Source organism: Eleutherodactylus coqui, chromosome 4 (genome assembly GCF_035609145.1).
Source record: "Eleutherodactylus coqui strain aEleCoq1 chromosome 4, aEleCoq1.hap1, whole genome shotgun sequence".
NCBI lineage: Eukaryota > Metazoa > Chordata > Amphibia > Anura > Eleutherodactylidae > Eleutherodactylus > Eleutherodactylus coqui.
This window is the reverse complement of record NC_089840.1, coordinates 282,462,824-282,485,152: the sequence shown is the minus strand read 5'-3', so window position 1 is coordinate 282,485,152 and position 22,329 is coordinate 282,462,824. Positions and strand designations below refer to the sequence as shown.

General features: G+C 48.2%; 1 pseudogene; it reads left to right on the top strand.

The window, feature by feature from the left end:
• Window positions 1–729: 729 nt before the first annotated feature.
• LOC136624340 (oocyte zinc finger protein XlCOF7.1-like) overlaps window positions 730–22,329 on the top strand; it is a 323,662-nt pseudogene continuing 302,062 nt past the window's right edge.

Genomic DNA, 22,329 nt, shown 5'->3' with positions numbered 1-22,329 from the left:
TAGTCATGATCTGCGGTGGACGGCTCGGGGCACGGGGGGTGCCGCTTCATCCAGGGCGCGTCTGAGGGAGGTGGAGTAGTGTTCAGATTACGGCATGAGAGGAGGGAGATGTGGGACAGGGAGGACTGTGAGATCTCGGCAAACTGCTGGGTGCGGATGGTAATAACGCCCCCTGAGGGTTTGATGTAAAATATATATTGTACTCCCCCAATCCCCGATCAGCGCAGCGTCTGCTTTGTGCACAAATATATGGTTCCCAGCAGCCATACTAAGCACACAATACACAAACTCGGCTCAGCTCCTCCATCTCACACACGCTCGGCTCCGCTCCTCCGTCTCGCACACGCTCGGCTCCGCTCCTCCGTCTCGCACACGCTCGGCTCCGCTCCTCCGTCTCGCACACGCTCGGCTCCGCTCCTCCGTCTCGCACACGCTCGGCTCCGCTCCTCCGTCTCGCACACGCTCGGCTCCGCTCCTCCGTCTCGCACACGCTCGGCTCCGCTCCTCCGTCTCACACACGCTCGGCTCCGCTCCTCCGTCTCACACACGCTCGGCTCCGCTACTCCGTCTCACACACGCTCGGCTCTACTCCATCCACTCTCTGAATACATCCTCACACAGCAGAGTCCTGCATCCACTGAGCGGAGAGACCTGGTCATGTGACCCTTTGTCTCCTCCCACACACTGATCACATGATGCTGACATCATCACAGGTCCTGTAAGCACAGAACAACCCCACGGCTCCTGTCCGGCTGCAGGTGGAGGTATGTGGGGTCTCCAGCACTGGGGGCAGATTTATGGAAGCCCATAGCAACCAATCATAGCGCTGTGATTGGTTGCTATGGGCGACGGGGACAGATTTACTTTGAGGCAGTTTGCTGCAGCTTTATCTGCCAGAATGCTCTTGGTCATTAAGGGGTTAATAAGGAACTCACCGGGTTTTGTGCCAACTTTATTTCCGTAAGACGTGAATTCAAAACCTGCAATGCGGCTGTTCGGGGGTTAATAAGTGAATGGATCTCCTCCCCTCACCTGTTACATTCCTGTAATGCAGCTGCTCGGGGGTTAATAAGTAAATGGATCTCCTCCCCTCACAGGTAACATTCCTGTAATGCGGCTGTTCGGGGGTTAATAAGTGAATGGATCTCCTCCCCTCACCTGTAACATTCCTGTACTGCGGCTGTTCGGGGGTTAATAAGTGAATGGATCTCCTCCCCTCACATGTAACATTCCTGTAATGCGGCTGTTCGGGGGTTAATAAGTGAATGGATCTCCTTTCCTCACATGTAACATTCCTGTAATGCGGCTGTTCGGGGGTTAATAAGTGAATGGATCTCCTCCCCTCACATGTAACATTCCTGTAATGCGGCTGTTCGGGGGTTAATAAGTGAATGGATCTCCTCCCCTCACATGTAACATTCCTGTAATGCGGCTGTTCGGGGGTTAATAAGTGAATGGATCTCCTCCCCTCACATGTAACATTCCTGTAATGAGGCTGTTTGGGGGTTAATAAGTGAATGTAGCTCCTCCCCTCACACGTAACATTCCTTTTTTGGCACCAGGGAACGGCTTCAAGCAAGACCATTTTTACAAGGCATGGCAGGGTTGGGCGGGTCATGGGCGGGGCTTTGGTTATATGGGGCGGAGTTATGAAGTGAGTTGGAGTTTAGTGCATTCCTTTTTAATTATGACATTTAGAATGTCCTGGCAGCACCCACATAGGGCAGCATATAAATTATGCCCCCACCCCTCAGTAATAGACAGCCCCCACCTTTCAATAATTAGCAGCCCCTCCCCCAGTAATAAGCAGCCCCCTTTCCCAGTAATAAGCAGCCCCCTCCCCCAGTAATAAGCAGCCCCCTTTCCCAGTAATAAGCAGCCCCCTCCCCCAGTAATAAGCAGCCCCCTCCCCCAGTAATAAGCAGCCCCCTCCCCCAGTAATAAGCAGCTCCCCCCCAGTAATAAGCTGGTCCACCCTCTGTAATAAGCAGGTCCCCCCCAGTAATAGGCAGCCCCCCCCAGTAATGAGCAGCCTCCCCAGTAAGTATCCCCCACCCTCCCAGTAATAACGAGCCCCCCCCTCAGTAATAGGCAGCACCGCGTAATAGGCAGCCCCCCAGTAATAGGCAGCCCCTTCCCCTGTAATAAGTAGCCCCCCCCCCAGTAATAACCGGCAGCCCCCCGAAATAGGCAGCCCCTTCCCCTGTAATAAGTAGCCCCCCCCAGTAATAACCGGCAGCCCCCCGAAATAGGCAGCCCCTTCCCCTGTAATAAGTAGACCCCCCCCCCCCAGTATTAACCGGCAGCCCCCCGAAATAGGCAGCCCCTTCCCCTGTAATAACTAGCCCCCACCCCCCAGTAATAGGCGGCCCCTCCGCCGTAATAGGCAGCCCCCCCCCCAGTAATAGGCAGCCCCTTCCTCTGTAATAAGTAGCCCCCACCCCCAGTAATAGGCAGCCCACCCCATAATATGCACCCCCCCCCCCCCCGTAATAGGCAGCCCCCCAACCCATATACTTACCTCCTCCCTGCTGTCGCTCTCTCACTGCTTGCCCCGACGTCAGTGTGCAACCCGGAACGCTTCCTCCCCGAGTCCTCTCCTGCGGAACTAATGAGCAGGGGACTCGGGGAAGAGGATCCTGGCTGCACACTGACGTCAGTGTGCGGCAGAATCAGCGCGGTTACCAGCGGGGAGCTGCGGCGCCCTCGCTGGTAATCGCTTAAGTGGTCAGCGGCGTAGGCACGCCGCGGGCCACATAACACAAGGCAGCGGGCCGGATTCGGCCCGCGGGCCTTGTGTTTAGAGCAAAAGTTCCCGGCGGTGCCGCGGCCCAGCTCTTAACACCCAACGGCCCGGCCCCGGTCCGGCCCCGGTCCGCGGCCCGGTGGTTGGGGACCCCTGATTTAGATGACGTACAAATTTAACATTACTTTTCCGCATTTTGAGGAACACTTTGTTTTGCTGCACCAAGCCAAGTTTGCAAAGGCTCATAGGTGTCACAATGATAGATAACCCCCCAAATGTCCCCACTTTATAAACCACACCCCTTAATGTATCCACTTAGGGGGGTCGTGTGTATTTTGACCCCACAATTTTTTTTTCAGAAATTAATTCAATTTAGAGGAGAAAAAATAAAATTTTATATTTTTGCAAATATGTCATTTAAAAGACATATTTTTTTCCCATAGTGCCCATGAAAATGAGGATTGACCCCCCCAAAATGGATCCCCCTGTTTCTCCCGTCTTCAGAAATATACTAGTTGTGGCCCTAATCTTATATCTGGGTGCACAACGGGGCCCAAAATGTAAGGAGCAGTCGGTGGCTTTCAGAACAGAAATTTTACTTGAAGGCGTTTTAGGCCCCATAGCACTTTTGTAGAGCTCTTGAGCGGCCAACCCCAAAAGAACCCCCCACAAATGACCCCATTTTGAAAACTAGACCCCTTACCGGATTTATCTAGGGGTGTGCTGCCGATTTTGACCCCACAGTTTTTGAATGAATTCAAGCAAAGCAAAAGGGAAAAAATTTGATTTTCGTTTTTTTGTCAATTCTGTCATTTTAAAAACAGCTTTTTTTGTACAGCACACACATGAATGAAGACTTGCACCCCCAAATGGATCCCCCTGTTTGTCCCGTGTTCAGAGACATACCCATTGTGGCCCTAATCTTATGTCTGGATGCACAACGGGGCCCAAAATGTAAGGAGCAGTCGGTGGCTTTCAGAACAGAAATTTAGCATGAAGGTGATTTAGGCCCCATTGCCCACTTGTAGAGCCCTTGAGCGGCCAAACGACAGAAAACCCCCACAAATGACCCCATTTTGAAAACTAGACCCCTTAACAAATTTATCTAGGGGTGTACTGTGTATTTTTACCATATAATTTTTGAATAAATTTAAACAAAGCAGTAGGAAAAAATTATAATTTTCATTTTTTTGGCAGTTGTATCAATTTAAAAACTGTTTTTTTTGTACAGCACACAAATGAATGAAGACTTTCACCCCAAAATGGAAACCCCTGTTTGCCCCGTGTTCAGAATCATACCCCTTGTGGCCCTAATCTACTTAAAGGACACATGGCTAGGCCTATAATGGAAGGAGCACCCGTTGGATTTCAGGGTACAACAGAATAAATTCCAGGCCCCATTGCTCACTTGTAGAGCTCTAGAGCGTCCAAAACGATAGAGAACCCCCACAAATGACCCCATTTTTTTTTTTTTACCATATTCGTTTTTTTTATTGAAAGGTTGGTTAGAGAAAACAATAGTCCATTAACACGTAGAGAAGTCTGATGATCCCATTCTGGACAGTAATATAAACTTCTAGATATTCTTCTGTACAATTTCAGCCCAGTATCTCCAACAAGGAACTTTTCTCTAATGTATAAAGTATTACTCACAGTTTATCGCTTTTTATTTTTGCTAATTGGTTTCTTATGTTATCAATTTAGGTGAAGAGCAACGAAACAAAACCAACAGGAAACGGGCATCATAAAAGAATAATCCGTATACAGCTTGTTTTAGTGTTGAGATTTCCATTTTCCCCCGGTCTCCTCATATTTTTTCGTAGAGTTGTTTCGACATGCTAACCATCCCTCAGATAAGCATTGCTCTGCCATCCGGCCCAAGAATTCCTCCTTTGTTGGAGGGAGTTGTTCTCTCCAATGTTTAGCAATTATAGTTTTTGCTGTCATAAATGAGTGTCCCAATAAAAATCTTATGTTTGGAGGGAATTTTTCGAGGCCTATTAAGAGCGGATTAGTTTGGCTTCTCTAGGAATGAAGCATTTTAAGGTGTTTGACATTTCACCTAGAACTTCACTCCAGAACTTATTTAGTTTAGGGCAAAACCAGAAAATATGGGACAGGGAGCCTTTTTGTCCACATTCTCTCCAACATAGGCCCGTTCCTATTTGGAATCTATTTGTCAATAGCGAAGGAGAGAGATACCATCTTAGATGGAGTTTCGTTTGGGTTTCTAAAATCCCCATTCCTCTAGTGGATTTTAAGGAGGTTTTATATGCCTTTTCCCACGAGTCTGTGGATATTGTTTCCCCTAGTTCTCTTTCCCAATTTAGTATATGGAATTTCTTCTTTGGAGAAATGTTGTCTGACAGTATATCATAGAACCTTCTTCTATCTGATTTATCTCCTGTTTTCCCAGAGGGGATTTTGTTGATAATTGTAGTGGGGATTTGAAGATTATGTAAAGAGGTTTTTGTAGAAATGAGTTTATTCTACAGTAAGTGAAGTGTTCTTTTTGTGGTAAGTGGTATTTGGAGCTAAGTTCTGGGAATGTTTTTAGGCCTTCTACGGTCAGTAGATCATCTATTTTCTTTATACCCCTCTTCGACCATTCTTTTATCGCAAGGTCTGGGAAGAAAAAGCTTAAGGTTTCGATAGGCAGGGGAGGCTTTTTTTTACTGTCTTTTGGAATCAATTTTTGTGTGAGTTCTTTCCATGCCTCCATTGACGCCATCATGGGAGGAGATATTTCCGGTAGTTGCAGTGGTAGGTCCGGTAAGTTATATACCCCGGACAAAGACACGGCAAATAGAAAGGCTTGGCTTGAGGCTTCGGCCATGAGGCTCTTTTCTATTCCTGTCCACCCCATGGACATGTCTTTGTTCATCCATTCTTTGATTTGGTTTAACACTACAGCTCGGTGATATATTTTTAAGTTTGCATGTCTGCCCCGCCATTTTTCCGGTGCAATGCTAAGATTGATAGAGCTATACGAGGTCTCACCCCCGCCCCCCCCCAATATATATTTGTTTAATTGATTCTGTAGGTTGGATAGAGAGGTATTTGAAAAGGGGATCGGGAGGACTCTGAAATAGTACATCATTTTAGGTAAGATTTTCATCTTGTATGACATGATTCTTCCGTACCACGTCAAATTTAGTTTGGTCAAATGGTCTATTTCTCTTTGCGTAGTGTTGAGCAATGTGGGAATGTTCACGTTTTCCAAATTTTTGGGAGAAGCTGATAATTCCACCCCTAAATAAGGTATAGATTTTTCTTTCCATTTGACTGAAAATTCAGATTGGATAGCTGTTTTCAGATTTTTGGGTATGTGTATGCCTAGGATGAGTGACTTGTCTATATTTAATTTATATAAGGATGCCTCAGCAAAGCTTTCTAAAATTTTGTGTGCGGCTCTTAGGGATTCTAGGGGGCGGCACAAGGTTAATATTATGTCATCTGCGAATAATCCAATTTTATGTTGTCTTGAGTTTGCTGGGATCCCGTTTATTTCGGGGAATAGGCGAATTTTTTCTGCTAATGGTTCGATTGTAAGAACATATTAAATAGGCGAGAGAAGGCACCCTTGTCTTGTTCCATTGGTTATGTGCAAGGGGTCTGATAGTGTTCCATCTACCAATACCCTAGCTGTGGGGGACGAATATAGGGCCTGTATGGCCCTGATTATGTCCTCACCCATGCCATATTTTTTCAAGGTTTCAAAGGCAAAACCCCAGTGGACTCTATCAAAAGCCTTTTCGGCATCTAAGGCTACTAGAATCGCTGGTGTTTTTGAAGAGTCAATTTTATGGAGTAGATTTACTATTCTCCTCGTACCATCTGACGCCTGTCTACCCTTGACAAAGCCCAGCTGATCGGAGTGAATTAAATTTGGGAGTAGGTTTAACAATCTGTTGGCGAGGGTCTTTGCATAAATTTTTACGTCTGTGTTAAGCAACGATATTGGCCGAAAATTGGCTGGATCATTTGGATCTTTGCCAGGTTTGGGTAGAACTACTATCGTTGCTTGAAGCATTTCTTCCGGGAATTTTCCTCTTTGCATGGCGGTGTTGAAGGTGTTTGCTGCGAATGGGCTAAAATATCCCCAAAATTTTGGTAATACTCTGCAGAGTACCCATCTGGGCCAGGTGCTTTATATTTTTTTAGGGATGCAACTGTTGTGGATAACTTTTTTTTGGAATTCCAGATATAAGGAATGTTGGATTTTAACCCCTTAGTGACCAAGCCTGTTTGCGCCTTAATGACCAGGCCAAATTTTGCAAATCTGACGTGTCACTTTAACATGGAAAAACACCAGAAAGGTTTTGCATATCCAAGCGATTCTGACATTGTTTTTTCGCCACATGTTGTACTTCATTTAGGCAGAAAAAATAGACCGATAGAATTTGTGTTTATTTATTAAAAGCGCCAAAATTGGCAAAATTTCGAAAAAATCGTCATTTTTTCACATTTCCAACTGCAATATCTTAAATATGTGCAAACATAATATAGAAATTTTTGCTAAGATTTATATTTCCACCCGTTTACTTTATTTTGGGCGCACATTGGAAAAATTTTCCTTTTTTTTTAACCATTTAGGAGACGTACAAATTTAACATTACTTTTTAGCATTTTGAGGAACACTTTGTTTTCCTACACCAAGCAAAGATTGAAAAGGCTCATGAGTGTCAGAATAATAGATACCCCCACAAATGACTCCATTTTAAAAACTAAACCCCTTAGTGTATTCACTGAGGGGTGTCATGAATATTTTGACCCCACAGTTTTTTTTCAAGAATTAATTCAATTTAGAGGAGAAAAAGTAAAATTTCATATTTTTGCAAATCTATCATTTTAAAGACATATTTTTTTCCTATAGTTTACATGAAAATGAGGATTTACACCCCAAAATGGATACCCCTGCTTCTCCCGTGTTCAGAAATATACCCATTGTGGCCCTAATATTATATCTGAGTCCACAACGGGGCCCAAAACGAAAGGAGTAGTCAGTGTCTTTCAGAACAGAAATTTAGCTTGAAGTCCTTTTAGACCCCATAGCACACATGTAGAGTTCTTGAGCGCCCAAAACCATAGAGAACCCCCACATATGACCCCATTTTTAAAACTAGACCCCTTAAGGAATTTATCTAGGGGTGTACTGCATATTTTGACCCCACAGTTTTTGAATAGATTTAAGCCAAGCAAAAGGAAAAAAATTAGGATTTTCATTTTTTTGGCAATTCTGTCATTTTAAAAACAGCTTTTTTTGTACAGCACACACATGAATGAAGACTTGCACCCAAAAATGGATACCCCTGTTTGTCCCTTGTTCAGAGACATACCCATTGTGGCCCTAATCTTATGTCTGGATGCACAACAGGGCCCAAAATGAAAGGAGTAGTCGGTGGCTTTCAGAACATAGATTTTGCTTGAAGTCCTTTTAGGCCCCATTGCACACTTGTAGAGTTCTTGAGCGCCCAAAACCATAGAGAACCCCCACAAATGACCCCATTTTGAAAACTAGACTCCTTAACGAATTTATCTAGGGGTGTACTGCGTATTTTGACCCCACAGTTTTTGAATAAATTCAAGCTAAGCAAAAGGAAAGAATTAGGATTTTCGGTTTTTTGGCAATTCTGTCATTTTAAAAACAGCTTTTTTTGTACAGCACATATATGAATGAAGACTTGCACCCCAAAATGGATACCCCTATTTGTGCTGTTTTCAGAAATATACCCATTGTGGCCCTAATCTTATGTTCGCATGCACAACGGGGCGCAAAATGAAAGGAGTAATTGGTGGCTTTCAGAACGTAGATTTTGCTTGAAGTCCTTTTAGGCCCTATTGCCCACTTGTAGAGTTCTTGAGCGCCCAAAACCATAGAGAACCCCCACAAATTACGCCATTTTGAAAACTAGACCCCTTAACGAATATATCTAGGGGTGTACTGTGTATTTTAACCCTACAATTTTTGAATAGATCTAAGACAAGCAGTAAGAAAAAATTACGATTTTCATTTTTTGGGCTTTTGCGTCAATTTAAAAATGGGTTTTTTTGTACAGCACACATATAAATGAAGACTTTCACCCCAAAACGGATACCCCTGTTTGCCCCGTGTTCAGAAACATACCCATTGTGGCCCTAATAGACTTACAGGACACATGGCTAGGCCTACAATGAAAGGAATACCCGTCGGATTTCAGGGTACAAGTGAATAAATTCCAGGCCCCGTTGCCCACTTATTGAGCCATTGAGCGGCCAAAACTATAAAGAACCCCCACAAATGACACCATTTTGAAAACAAGACCCCTTAACAGATTCATCTAGGGGTGTACTGCGTATTTTGACCCCACAGTATTTGAATGAATCTAAGCAAAGCAGAAGGAAAAAGTTACGATTTTCAATTTTTTTGGCAATTTTTTCAATTTAAAAACTGTTTTTTGGTACAGCGTACACAGGAATGAAGACGTTCACCCCAAATGGATACCACCGTTTTTCCCGAGTTTAGAAACATACCCATTGTGGCCCTAATTTACTTACAGGACCCATGGCAAGGCCTATAAAGGAGGGAACACCCGTTGGATTTCAGGGCCCAACTGAATAAATCCCAGGCCCCATTGCTTATTTGTATGGAATAAAAATTGACTCCCTAAAAATCCCCCCCCCCCGCCCACACACTCCGCGTCCTTTTTGGCGTTCGCAAATCTTAGATAAAAGTAATAATGTGAACTGTGTGGTATTTCTGAAGACAGGGGTAATTACGGAGGCTGGTTGGAATGAGCCCATGGGGCAATAAAACCGGTATCCCCCCTCCTCTCATGCTTTTTGGGGGTATTTCTTGACCTCAGTAGCTGGTATGGGGTGTAAAAAGTGGCGCTCTGTGAGTCTCCATAAGCCTGATAAGGTGTGGCGGTCTCACACAGAGGGCGCTCAACAAGCTGCTCCTAGAACTGCAGGAAGGCGTGTCGGGGTAAAATTCTAAGTACAGCACCAATCAGGCCCACCCCACTTGCCCCGCTGCCGGCGGTAAGAAGAGACACCACACACAGAGGTCTGGTATAATTCCTCACACGGGACATGACTGCGCTTCGCCCTTTATTACAGATTACATGAGATCTTATACCCTTTGTCTCATCACCAGGAATTGGGTGATGGGCTCATAACCATATATGGGAAGTCCGGATTTCCGGCCTGAGACAGTGAAAACAGTCGTTATCTTGCTACGGCGCCTCTGGAAAAAGAGCCAAGTACGCGTCCTTGTGTCTGGTTCTTCCTTTGCTGAGTTTTAAGATACATTTTGTTCAACATACATTTTGTCTTCGCCTTGCAAGGCCTTTGGAATATCTGATGTAAGGCGACATATAAGTTTTTTCTCATTTGGAATTGAATAGAACTTGCATATAGGTATAAAGCATAAAAAACATATGGCAATATATACATATACCCTCAAAGGCGAGTGTTCCCGGGGCTTCTTGTAAATTACGTATTACAGGTAGCGGTCTGAATAACGCCGGGCTCACGCGGCCGTATGTGGAATCCGCTTGCGGAGGCCTGCAGCGAATCCCAGCTGTGAGCCTGGGTGTGAGCCCTGCGTACGGCCGCGTAATGTACTGCGCATAACTGCCTACTCACACAGACGGTCATTCGCATTACATATTTTTTTGTTTGTTTTTTCCGCACCGGCGCTTAGCGATGACACGGGTACCCGCAGTCCGTACATAATGTAGTTGCGTATGGGCAGCGGGTATATCCGCGACCATGGAGCACAATGGGCTCTATGTTGCGGATATCCGCAGTAAAATAGAACCTGTTGCGTTCTCTTTTCTGCGAGTGGATTAACGTAATTTCGACCCACTAATGTGAGCGGAATTGTGTAATCCAATGCGATTGATCTGTGTATTACCGCAGATCAGAAGCATGCGGAATCCGTAATTCCTATCCGGTCATGTGAGACCGGCCTAAGGTAGATTGCTACATTTTTATCACGTGACCGGCGACCGCTCAACAAGGTCACTGCTCCAGTCTCTCGGCGACCATTGATCACTGGGAGTAAGGAGATTTTAAATTTCCTGGGCACCCCGACTCCTGCGCATGTGTCCAGTGTTTTCATGGTGGTCGCATGTGCAGAATCCAGGAAAGTTCACGGAGGAAGCTCACGTCGGGGTTTAAATACGGAGGCCTCCGGTAAAAAGTTTCATTTCCTCTCACCGATCGCATCGGTGAGGGGAGATGAAGCTTCACCTTTTTTTTTTAACTTTGACGTGGTTGCCATTATCCATTGGATAACGGCGAACACGTGATCAGGAACTGCTCACTGCGGCTCTCCGTGAAATCTCTGGGCTCTCGGCTAAGTTTTGTAGCCAGGAGCGGGGAAATTTTTTTATTCCCCTGGCAATCCACGGCTTTTGTGCATGCATCTGCCATTTTGGCGACGGGCGCGTGCGATGACACGGGTACCCGCAGCCCGTATACAATGTAGTTGCGTATGGGCAGCGGGTATTTCCATGACCATGGAGCACAATAGGCTCTGTGCTGCGGACAGCCGCAGTAAAATAGAACCTGCTGCGTTCTCTTTTTTGCGAGTGAATTACACAATTCCAACTTACTAATGTGAGCGGAATTGTGTAATCCAATGCGATTGATCTGCATAATACCGCGGATCAGGCGCATGAGGAATCCGTAATTCCTATCCGGTCATGTGAGACCGGCCCGGCCAAAGGTAGATCGCTACTTTTTTATTACATGACCGGGGACCGCTCAACGAGGCCACCCGTCACTGCTCCAGGCTCTCGGTGACCGCTGGTCGCTGAGAGCAAGGAGATTTTAAGTTTCCTGGGCTCCCCGACTCCTGCGCATGTGTTCGGTATTTTGCAGGCGGTCGCATGTGCAGAATCCGGGTAAGTTCACGGAGGAGGATCGCGTCGGGGTACAAATACGGAGGCCTCCTGTAAAAAGTTTCATCTCCTCTCACTGATCGAATCGGTGAGGGGAGATGAACCTTCACCTTTTTTTTACTTTCACGTGATCACCATTATCCATTGGATAACGGCGAACACATGATCAGGCACCGCTCACCACGGCCCCCCCGTGAAACTTCCAGGCTCTTGGCTAAGTTTTGTAGCCAAGAGCAGGGAGATTTTAAGTTATCCTGGCAATCCACGGCTTTTGCGCATGCGTCTGCTGCTTTGGCGACGTCCGCGTGCGCAGAAGCTGGGGTAAGGTCCGCTGATAAATCCGGGAGCCTTAGGTACGTCATTTCATCTTCCCTCACAGATATGATCCATGAGGGGAGATGAAAACGTAAGCTTTTTTAACATTTTCTTACTTTTTAAAACTTTTTTTTTCACTTTTTACATTTTTTTTTTTTACTTTACATGATCACTGTTATCCATTGGTTATCATGTCCCGGGAGATAAGGACATCGCTGGAGGACCTGAGGTGAGAATTTTCACCTCCCCTCATGGATCCGATCCATGAGGGAAGGTGAAACTGACACTTTAAAAAAAAAAATGTTTAACTTTTTCGCGATCGCGGCTATCCTGGGGACATCTCCTGGTTTCCGGCTACCTTCAGGAGCCGGGAGCCAGGAGATTTTGAATCTGCCGGGGCTCCCGGCCTTCTGCGCATGCGTGTAATGTCATACGTCTGGCGCGCATGCAGAGAAGAGCTGCGGCGGGGACCGGAGGACCCATTCACCAAGGGACATCACGGACAAGCCAGGTGAGTATTTTCAGCTGCCCTGATGGATCTGATTCATCAGGGCAGCTGAAGATCTAACTTTTTTCACTTTTTTTTCACTTTATTGCGATCGGCACTATCCATTGGATAGCGCCAATCGCAATGTCGGGGGGGGACTGCCCGCAGCCCGGGATGACAGCTCCATGCTGTCAACTACCTGCGGGCACTGACAGCATGGAGCTGTCACGTCCAGAGCCTGAGGGGCATTAATCCTAAGAGGATGCATAATACTACGTCCTCTAGGATTAAAGCTCACTCAGACAAGACGTAGTTTCCCAATGGGGCCATCACTAAGGGATTAAGATTGTAGGAGCAGTACCACCTTTCCATTCATGTAAACTTATCCAAAACACACACATGGACAGAAGGGGAGGGGGAAGGGAAATAGACAAGGAGGGAAAGGGGGGGTGGGTGGGAGTGGGGGCTGGAAGGAGAAATAAATGCAGAGGAATGACTCTGGGTGGAGAGTCCTCTGAATGCCGGTCCGGGTGGTGGTTTAGTCAAGTGAGCCTTGATCTAACCATCGTTTAAGGTCGTCCGACCCTCTGAACGCTACCCATGGCTGCCATGTCTTGTAGTATGCTTCCCAAGATTTTGGGTCTTCGGCTCCCAGTTCGTCAAATCTCATGAGGGTGTGGAGTTCTTCAACCCACATGCCCCTAGTTGGAACAGTTGGAGAGCGCAAGAACCTTGGGATGAGTCTTCTCACTGCTAATATGAAATGTTTTAGGAGACTTGATTTAGCGTCTCTCTCTTGCTGCCCGCGAACAGTGAGAGCAGTTAGAGAACAGTGAGAACAGTTGATGTGGTTATATAGGGTTGTCACCCCGTCCCATAGGTCAGCCACTGGTCGACAGTCCAACCAGATGTGGGTCATTGTGCCTCGGCTCCCACTGCATCTCCAGCACACGGGAGAGGACTGGTGAAAGATCCTCTGTAGGTGGTCGGGGGTCCTATACCACCTTGAGACTATCTTATAGTTGAGGTCTTGTATTTTGCCAGCCGTGGATAGCTTGTGGGTTAGGGCTCAAATTTTACACCAGTCCTCCTCCGTGATGCTTTCCCCTAATTCCCGTTCCCAGGCCTCTCTATAGTTCGGGGTCTCCTCCTCCGTCTCCCGATCCAGCAACATCTTATATAACGTGGAGATCATGTGCCTCTGGCTTAGGCTTGATATGCAGAGTTGCTCAAACTCCGTCAGGGGCGCCGTCAGGTTTTCTTTCAGAATCCGCGTACTCACAAAGCCTCTCAGCTGCAGGTATTGAAGCCAGGACCTTGGCTGAGGTGGGGACTGCTCTAAGTTCTCGGTCATGGGTTCCAGGCCCGTCTGCGTCACTATGTCCCTCAGTCTGGGGGTTGGCTCCGCTGGGATAGACAGCAGTCCCTTCTGGCTTATAGTAGCTTCAAATAGGGGATTTGCTATGAGCGGGGTTAGGGGGCCTGGGACTGTGACCAGTCTATATTGGGGGGCAAAACTCGCCCATGTCTTAAATAGTTGTAGGCCAAAGGGGGAGATGTTGGGTATCGACTTAATCCATTTCGGCAGAATCCAGGGGGCTCCGTATAGGCCATCTATTTCACCTGCGTGTTCTATATCTACCCAAAGCCTTGCGCTTCTACTTTTAAGGATGTCTAGGACACAATTTGCAATGTTAGCCTTGTGGTAGAGGGAAAAGTCTGGGAGGCCCAGGACCCCCTTTTCTTTTCCCCTCTTTAGCAGTGAGTAACGCAGACGCGGTTTGCGTCCTTTCCAAACGGAGTTGGAAATTAGGGATCTGATTTTTTTCAGGAATGTTCTTGGGAGCCCGATCGGGATTGTTTGACAGAGATATAGAAATCGGGGCAATACATCTATTTTAATTGCATTGACTCGACCATTTCATGAGAGATTAAGGGGGCTCCATTTGCTAAGGTCTCTCTCGAGTTTCTCAGCAAAGGGAGTGAAGTTTAGTTTAAAGCTTAGTGGTAGCTCTGCGGGGATATTGACTCCCAGATACTTTAAAGGGGTTGTCCGGCCATAAACATTAGGTCTCATTACTTCTGTTTGCCCAATACAATGCACTTTGTAATATACATTGTGCATTGTAAATTAGGCAAACAGAAGTTATTCACTTACCTCTTGGCTGCCCCCCCTGTGTTGCTCCTCGGTTGCCATTGGTTCCGACAAGTCTCTTGTCCTCTTCCTGTCGGGCCAGCTCCGGGTGTTCTCTGCACGGGGACGCGCTTCTTCTACTCCGCGCATGCGCAGTAGATCTTCTTCTGCCGGCTGCTTCAGGAAGCTCTGGTCTGCCTGCAGGGAACGCGCGGCTGCGGGATCTTCAGCTGACAAGTAAGGGGAGTGGAGGAGGGGGAGTGGAGTGGAGTGCCGGTCTCTCACGGGGGAGGGGTGCTGCGAGCTGTCAGTAGTCAGGGGTGGGGGTGGGGAGGTGTAGGGGTGACAGACCTGTCAGTCAGTAGTCCCGGGATGGGGGTGAGGGGGAAGGTGGGGGAGCTGCTGGTCAGAGCTGTCAGCCAGTGGGGGGGAGGAGGATGCTGCTGGTCAGAGCTGTCAGCCAGTGGGGGGAGGGGGAGGAGGAGGATGCTGGTCGGAGCTGTCAGCCAGTGGGGGGGGGGAGGATGCTGCTGGTCGGAGCTGTCAGCCAGTGGGGGGGGGGGGGAGAGGACGCTGGTCGGAGCTGTCAGCTGTTGGCTTGCGGGGGGGGGGGGGGCGGGCTCTGCTGGTCGGAGCTGGTGGCTTGCGGGGGAGGGGGGGCACTGGAGGGGGACACTGTGGGGTGCATGTGTGGAGGGGGCTGTGTGTGTGTCAGTCATGTTTGGTGCTACTTTCACTTTCAATAGCTGAGGATCGCGATTCTCTGCTATTGAAAGTGCTGCTACAGATCACGATCCTGCTAGAGCTGTGACAGCTGTTAGCAGGAGATTCCTTCATCTCCTCAGCATGTCCCCTCATTACTGGACACTGTGACAGGGCTGTCACAGTATCCAGTGATGAGGGGACATGCCAGGGAGATGAAGGAATCTACTGCTACAGCTGTCACAGCTCTAGCAGGAGATCGCACTGCTCTCCCTGCCCTCTCATTGCTCTGAATGGGACCGGACGGCTGCCGGCTCTATTCAAAGCAGTGAAGCGTGCATTTGCATTATGACGCCGGTCCTCCAGTCATGTGACCGGTGTCATCGGGACGCGCACGCTGAGGAGAGAGAGGCAGCAGTGCATCATGGGAACTACCCAGCAGCGCCATCTTTGAAGAATTCTTCAGGCAAACTTTATAAAGGGAAGAAAAGGAATGAAAAGGTAAGCAGAATATTGATTGTTATGGGAAAGGCTGTTGTGTGTGATGCTTCTACTCCACAGGGCATTAATGGGGGGAAAAAAAATTAGTTTGGGCGGCGGACAACCCCTTTAAGTGGGAACCAACCCAGCGAAAGGGGAGTACCGACTCCAAGTAGGAGACCTCGGCCTGCGGGAGAGAAATGTTTAGGGCCTCTGATTTCTATGCATTTTGTATATTTTGATCCTTCCGAACTTTTTAAATTCCTTTAGAAGTACGGGCATGCCGACCTGGGGGTTGGATAGATACCACAATAAATCATAGTGCCATTTTGTGTTCCGAGGAGCTGACACTGACGCATTTAATCGAGTCATTACTTCGAATGGCGTTGGCTAGGGTCTCCATGGTTAGGATGTATAGAAAGGGGGAGAGGGGACACCCCTGCCTCGTCCCATTGCTTACTCTGAGCGGGTCAGACAGGGTTCCATTTACTCTGATCCTAGCCGTAGGGTCTTGATATAGGGCCATGATCCACTGGAGCATCCGTGGGCCCAGTCCAATTTTTTCAAAGTGGCAGAAAGGAAGGCCCAACTTACCCTATCAAATGCTTTTCCGCGTCAATTGAAAGGAAACATAAAGGGGTTTTTGTTGCTTTGGCGCTGGCTATTAGGGACATCGTTTTGATGGTGTTGTCCCTTGCCTCTCTGCCTGGGACAAAGCCAACTTGCTCCAAGTGGATCAGTCTAGGGATTAGGTTCTGGAGTCTGTTTGCTATCAGTTTGGCAAACATCTTAATATCAACGTTTATTAGCGATATCGGTCTATAACTCCCGCAGGCCGAGGGTCCTTACCCGGTTTGAGGATGATGGTGATATGGGCTTGCCGCACCTGTTTGGGGAATGGGCATCCTCTATTTACTGAGTTAAATGCTTCTAAAGCTATTGGGGAGAGTTCTTCAGGAAATAGTTTATAGAATCTGGCCATATAGCCATCTGGCCCTGGACTCTTATTTACTTTTAGATTTTGGATTATATCTAATAGTTCTTGGGGTGAAAAGTCTAGATCTAGTTTATCCGCCTCCGCAGATGCCAGGCTCTTGGGTGCATGATTGGATAGATAAGTGTCTATCTCGCTTTTAAGCAGTGGTGTTGTGGATTGGGTGTCTGTGGTGATATTATAGAGATTATCACAGTAAGATTTAAATTCCTCTAGGATGTCTTTGGTGTTGTGGATCAGATGGGCGCTGGTAGATTGTATTTTGGGTATATACGTAAGTGGGCCCTGGGGTGGAGGGTTCTGGCAAGTCGGTTCCCACATTTGTCTCCATACTCAAATGACCCTTTTTTAAGCTTGTCTCTGAGGGCCAACGAGCGCTGGTCTAAAATTTCAAGGATCTGTTGTCGGATTGATGAGATTTCTGATCTCAGGACTTCGCTTTGTTTGCATTTGTTAGCAGTTTCCTTGGCTCTCAGAGAGGCTAGTAGGCCCGATAGGGTAGCGGATCTTTCTTTTTTGATTCTGGAACCTTGGGAGATTAACACACCTCTTGGGATACATTTAAGTGTCTCCCGCTTTATTGGCGCGGGTGTTTGATCTGCTAGATGTGACTCTTTGAAGATTTCAATCTCTTTTCTAATTGCGGCGGAGCAGATGGGGCCTCTTAGGAAATTATCATTTAGTCTCCAGGACTGGTATCTTGGGGTAGATCCCCAGCCCGCAAGACCTCCAAAGACTGGGGAATGGTCCGACCATGATAGGTCTCCGTGTGAGCAGGACGGGGCACTATCGAGAAGACTATGTGAGATCAGGAGATAATCAATCCTGATGTAGCAGTTGTGAGCTGCTGAATGGAAAGTGTAGTCCCGAGACTCTGGATGTAGGATTCTCCATAAGTCAACTAGCTGTAGTGTGTCTAATTTTTTCTTAAGAGTCCTGGTTGCTGATCGGGAGACGAAGGACTTATACGAAGAGGAGTCCACGGCTGTGTCCATTACCATGTTGAGGTCTCTACCCAGAATTATTCTTGATCCATCTGCGAAGTTGGTCAGGGCCTTCAGCATTCTTGTTGCAAAAGGTACTTGGTTCTGGTTTGGGAGATAAATATTGGCAAAGGTGATTACAAAGCCTAGTATTTCCAGCTTGAGGAAAATATACCTTCCTCCCAGGTGGATCACTGAATCGATTTTGTTGATTCTGGAGGGTTCTATGAAGGGCGATGCAGACTCCTCCCGCCTTTCTGAGGGGGTCGGGGCTATGTAGCCAAGTTGGGTAGTACGAGGAGGAACAGATTGGCACACACCCCATTTTGAAATGGGTCTCTTGCAACAGAGCCACCATCACCTTTTTTCTGTGGAGATGGTAGAGGAGCTGTCTTCTTTTCTGTGGGCTGTTCAGCCCTTTAGTATTGAATGAGCAAAAGGTTAAATTCGCTATTCAAAATTCAGTATGGGGGTGGGTGCTTTCTTTCTCTCTTGAATGGGTTGGAGGGGGGGGGGGGACCTGCTGTGGAAGGGCACATGAGGAAAGAGGAAGTGGGGGGAAAACAGAAGGGCGAAACATACAACATAAATGTAAACGGAAAAGAAAAGGGGCCACTGTAGATCCCCTAGAACTAAAGGTCTGCCTAAGCTTGGTTATGGGTTTCTAGGGTTTCAGAGGTCTTCTCCTGCGCCTCTTCTACTGCCTCTACTGTCTGGCCTATTTGTCGGATCTAGTGTTGCAGGAAAGCCATATCTTCCTTACGGGCGTCTTCCAGTTGCTGGAATAGAGCATCAATGTGGTCCTGGGTCGGGAGAGCCTTGAGGCGTTTTTTCCAATCCCAGTCTTCATCTTCCACCTGCGTGGGGGGGAGGGGTTGGGATCTGGGTGGATTGTCTAAGTGTTGATATTTGACTCTCTCTGTTACTGGGTTCCCCCTGGTCGTTTGACCCCTGGGTCGATTTGGGTCTTGTTGCGGCCTGGGAATCGGTCTGTCTGGGCCTCTTATAAATAGCGCTTTTTTAGAGGCAATGCGTCACATTGCTGCGGCTGAGACGTTACTGTAGCTGGCTTGTTGGGGTAAGGGTAAGGGCTGTTTGCGGAGCCCATGGTAGGGCCTCTCTGCCCGGAGTACAATTCTGAGAAACTGTGCGGCGGTGGGGATCTGAGCAGTGACGTGGAGCCGTGCGTTGGTGGGGAGCGGACTCTGGTCTGGGGTGAACCTTGTTGTGGGGGTTCTCCCTCATTCTCTGTGTGCTGCGGGAGTCCCTTATTTGGTTTCTCTTCCTGCACAGGGCTTACTGCTCGTAGGGGTCGTTGCTGTATCCCTCTGTGGCATTAGGGACCCTTTGGACAAGGGGGGCTGATGTGGGCCTCCTTCCTCCTGTGCTGCATGCTTTTGCTCCTCTTCTCCTGAGGGTTTCTCCATAGTAATGTGAGGGGGGGCTACGTGTGCCCCAGGGGACCCTGGCTCTGGGCTGTTTATGTCTCCCCACTCCTCTGTAGCTGGCCTGCCAGCTGCACTCACCGCTCCTGCCGCCTTGGATGCTGTGCCACTGTCCCGGATCGCCGCTCCTCCCCTCCCCCCCTTCACTGCCGCCGCGAGTACCTGGGGTACACGCCCCGCCGTCTCTGAAGCTGTGCCTCTGTACCGGTTCGCCGCTCCTCTTCTCACTCCCTCCGCGAGGCCGCTGGTGAGTACCGGGGATTCTCGTCCCGCTGCCACGGGTGCTAAATCTCCGTCCCGTCATGCCGCTCCTCCTCTTCTCCCCTCCGTGCGGCCACCGGCGGGTATCGGGGTATCTCTCCCCGCGGACGATTCTTCGCTGATTCCGCTGTGGTGGTGGCTGGTAGTTCCAGGGTCTGCTGTCGGACTACCGCGGCCTCCAGGTCTGCCCTGGGCTCTCGCTCCATGCTGCTGGTCGAGGTCTGATTCAGGGCTTGATTGCTGCGCTGGAAGTGCTGTGGGCGCCATCTTGGGAGTGGCCGCGTGGGAATCCGCTCCCGCTGTTCTTCTCAGGAAGACGGTTATATTTCTTCTGGGGTTGTCCAGGGAGGTCTGTGATGCTCCCCTCTTCTTCCCCCTCGGCATGTTCGTTAAAAGCCGGGTCTGGGTCATCCGCATTAAGGATAACTAGGGCCGGGTGCTGGAGCCGAGCAGAGATGTGTCCTACTCCTCCATTAGCTTGCCACGCCACCCCTGCTTTATTTTTTTAAACATTTTTGGGGTGTTGTTGTTTTTTAAATGCTGCTCTTCACAGACTCTCCAAAACCTCTTCTAAAGCTCCTCGTGTGAATGTAGCCTCACTGCAATGTGATTAACTAATGTAGATATAAGGAGAAATGCACACATTAAGAAGTTCTTGTATTCCGTGTATCCTTGTGTGTTGGAAGCTTACTGATCCCCTCAGAGTGATGGTAGAGCTCTAAAACATACCAGCTGTCCACAGAGATAGTGATTACAGTGCAGTTACCTCCAGTATTAGTGATTATAGAGCAGTTACCTCCAGTATTAGTTATTACAGTGCAGTTACCTCCAGTGTTAGTGATTACAGTGCAGTTACATTCAGTGATCACAGGTGATGTGTCCTCTGATTGTGGTCATCCATTTATCTTCTTTCTCTGGGCCCAGACCGCCATGAAGACTTCTTCCAGCTACGACTAGTCCCTGTACACTCTGTCCATCCTGACACTGCCCCAATTAACCTCTCAGTGACTCCCCTGTAGTACTAATGCATCTTCTGTGGTCTGACAAATTAGTAATGTCTCTTTCCCTTTAATTAAGAAGTCCCTTTGTGCCTTCACTAAGCTGTAATGCTGCCTTTGTTGCCCCACTTAGTTATAGTGCCCCCTATGTATCACCCAGAGTGGCTTTGTTCCCAGCATCACCTGACTCTGCCCCCTCTCCATCCTTGCACCCAGCATGTCTGGGGTTTGTGGGACAAGTGAGGTAATGCTGTGAACAGCGTGGCGCTGTGTGGCAGTCCTGTCAGTCAGGAAGACAGAAGATGGCTGATAATGGTGCTAATGAACTGGGGATCAGCAGTGGGGGCCGAGCAGTGGGGTGTGGAGGGGGCTGTGTTGGGGCTCAGCGGGGGTGCGGAAGGGAAGAGTGGGGAATGCCCGGTAATTGTATTATTATAGTAGATTTTGTATGATGTTACATTGTCTCGTCTTCTTCCCTTTCAGGATCCTCGGCTGATATCTTCTATATCAGATAATTATCCTGATTGACCCGACAAGGATGGAGAGGAAACGGGACAAGATGGCGGAGAGTTTATTCACCCTCACCCTAGAGATACTCTTCCAGCTTACAGGAGAGGTGAGAGCAGGGGCGTACCTAAAGGCTCAGGGGCCCGGGTGCAAAAGCTCAGCTCAGGGCCTCCCCCACCCCCTGTACCCATGCCTAAATCCTGCACTACAGGAAAACTTGTTTGTAGCCCCTTAGGCCACTCTCTCACACCGCTCTTTACCGCTATTAGCACGGCGCCCCGAGCGTCATGCTAACCACAGTACAATGCTCCCATTGACCTTAATGGGGTTACTCAGACCTGAGCTTGAACGCAGTGTTCCTAATGCCGCGATTTTCGAGAGCTGTCTGTTCTATTTTTGTGTTTTTAACGTACCTCCTCACGCATCACAATGGTGGGGTGCATTTAGAAGCGCTGTCAAATGTTGTACCATGCGTTCAAAAACTCCACTAGAAATTGCAGTAAAAATGCCACAATTTAGAACTGTGTTTTCTGAACGCATGTGTGAGAGCGGCCTTAGGCCTCATGTCCACGGGGAAAATCGGGCCCGCTACGGATTCTACATGTAGAATCTGCAGCGGGTCCCTCCTGCCCCGCGGACATGAGCGCTGAAAATAGGAATTTAAAAGAATTTACCTATCCGTAGCGGGCGGCGAAGCTCTGCTCTTCCTCACGGCCGGATCTTCTCTTTCGGCCGGCGGATGAATTCCTTACGCCGGCGGCACGTCGCCGGCACGTCTTCGTCGCGGGCACATCCGCCGAGCCGAAGCAAGGGAGATGCGGCCGTGAGGAAGAGAAGAGCTTCCCAGTCCGCTGCGGGTGAGTAAATTCTCTAAATTCCTATTTTAGGTCTCCCGCGGATCCGGACGGCTTCCATAGGCTTCAATAGAAGCCCGCGGGAGCCGTCCCCGCGGGAGACCCGCACGAAAATGGAGCATGGTCCAGATTTTTTCATGCTCCATTTTTTTTTAAATGCCTTTTATTGACGATCCGCGGGTATTTATCTACCCGCGGGTGGTCAATGCATCCCTATGGGGTGCGGATCCGCGCGCGGGAGATCCGCTGCGGATTTTAAATCTCATTTTGCCCGTGGACATGAGCCCTTAGGGTGTGTTTATGTTCTTTGTTATACTTTTGAAATAAAATAAAAGAATACATTTTTTAAAAACTGCATGCGGTATTCAAAGACCACATACGTTTTTAAGATACCGCATACACTATAAGAAACTGCAGGTGTTTTTGATGCATTTTTTAATTGTGTGCAAAATGTGCAATTATATACAGTCTATACAGGGAGATGCATAACTATATAGCAGTGATGGACAGATAAGGTAGATAGATAGATGAG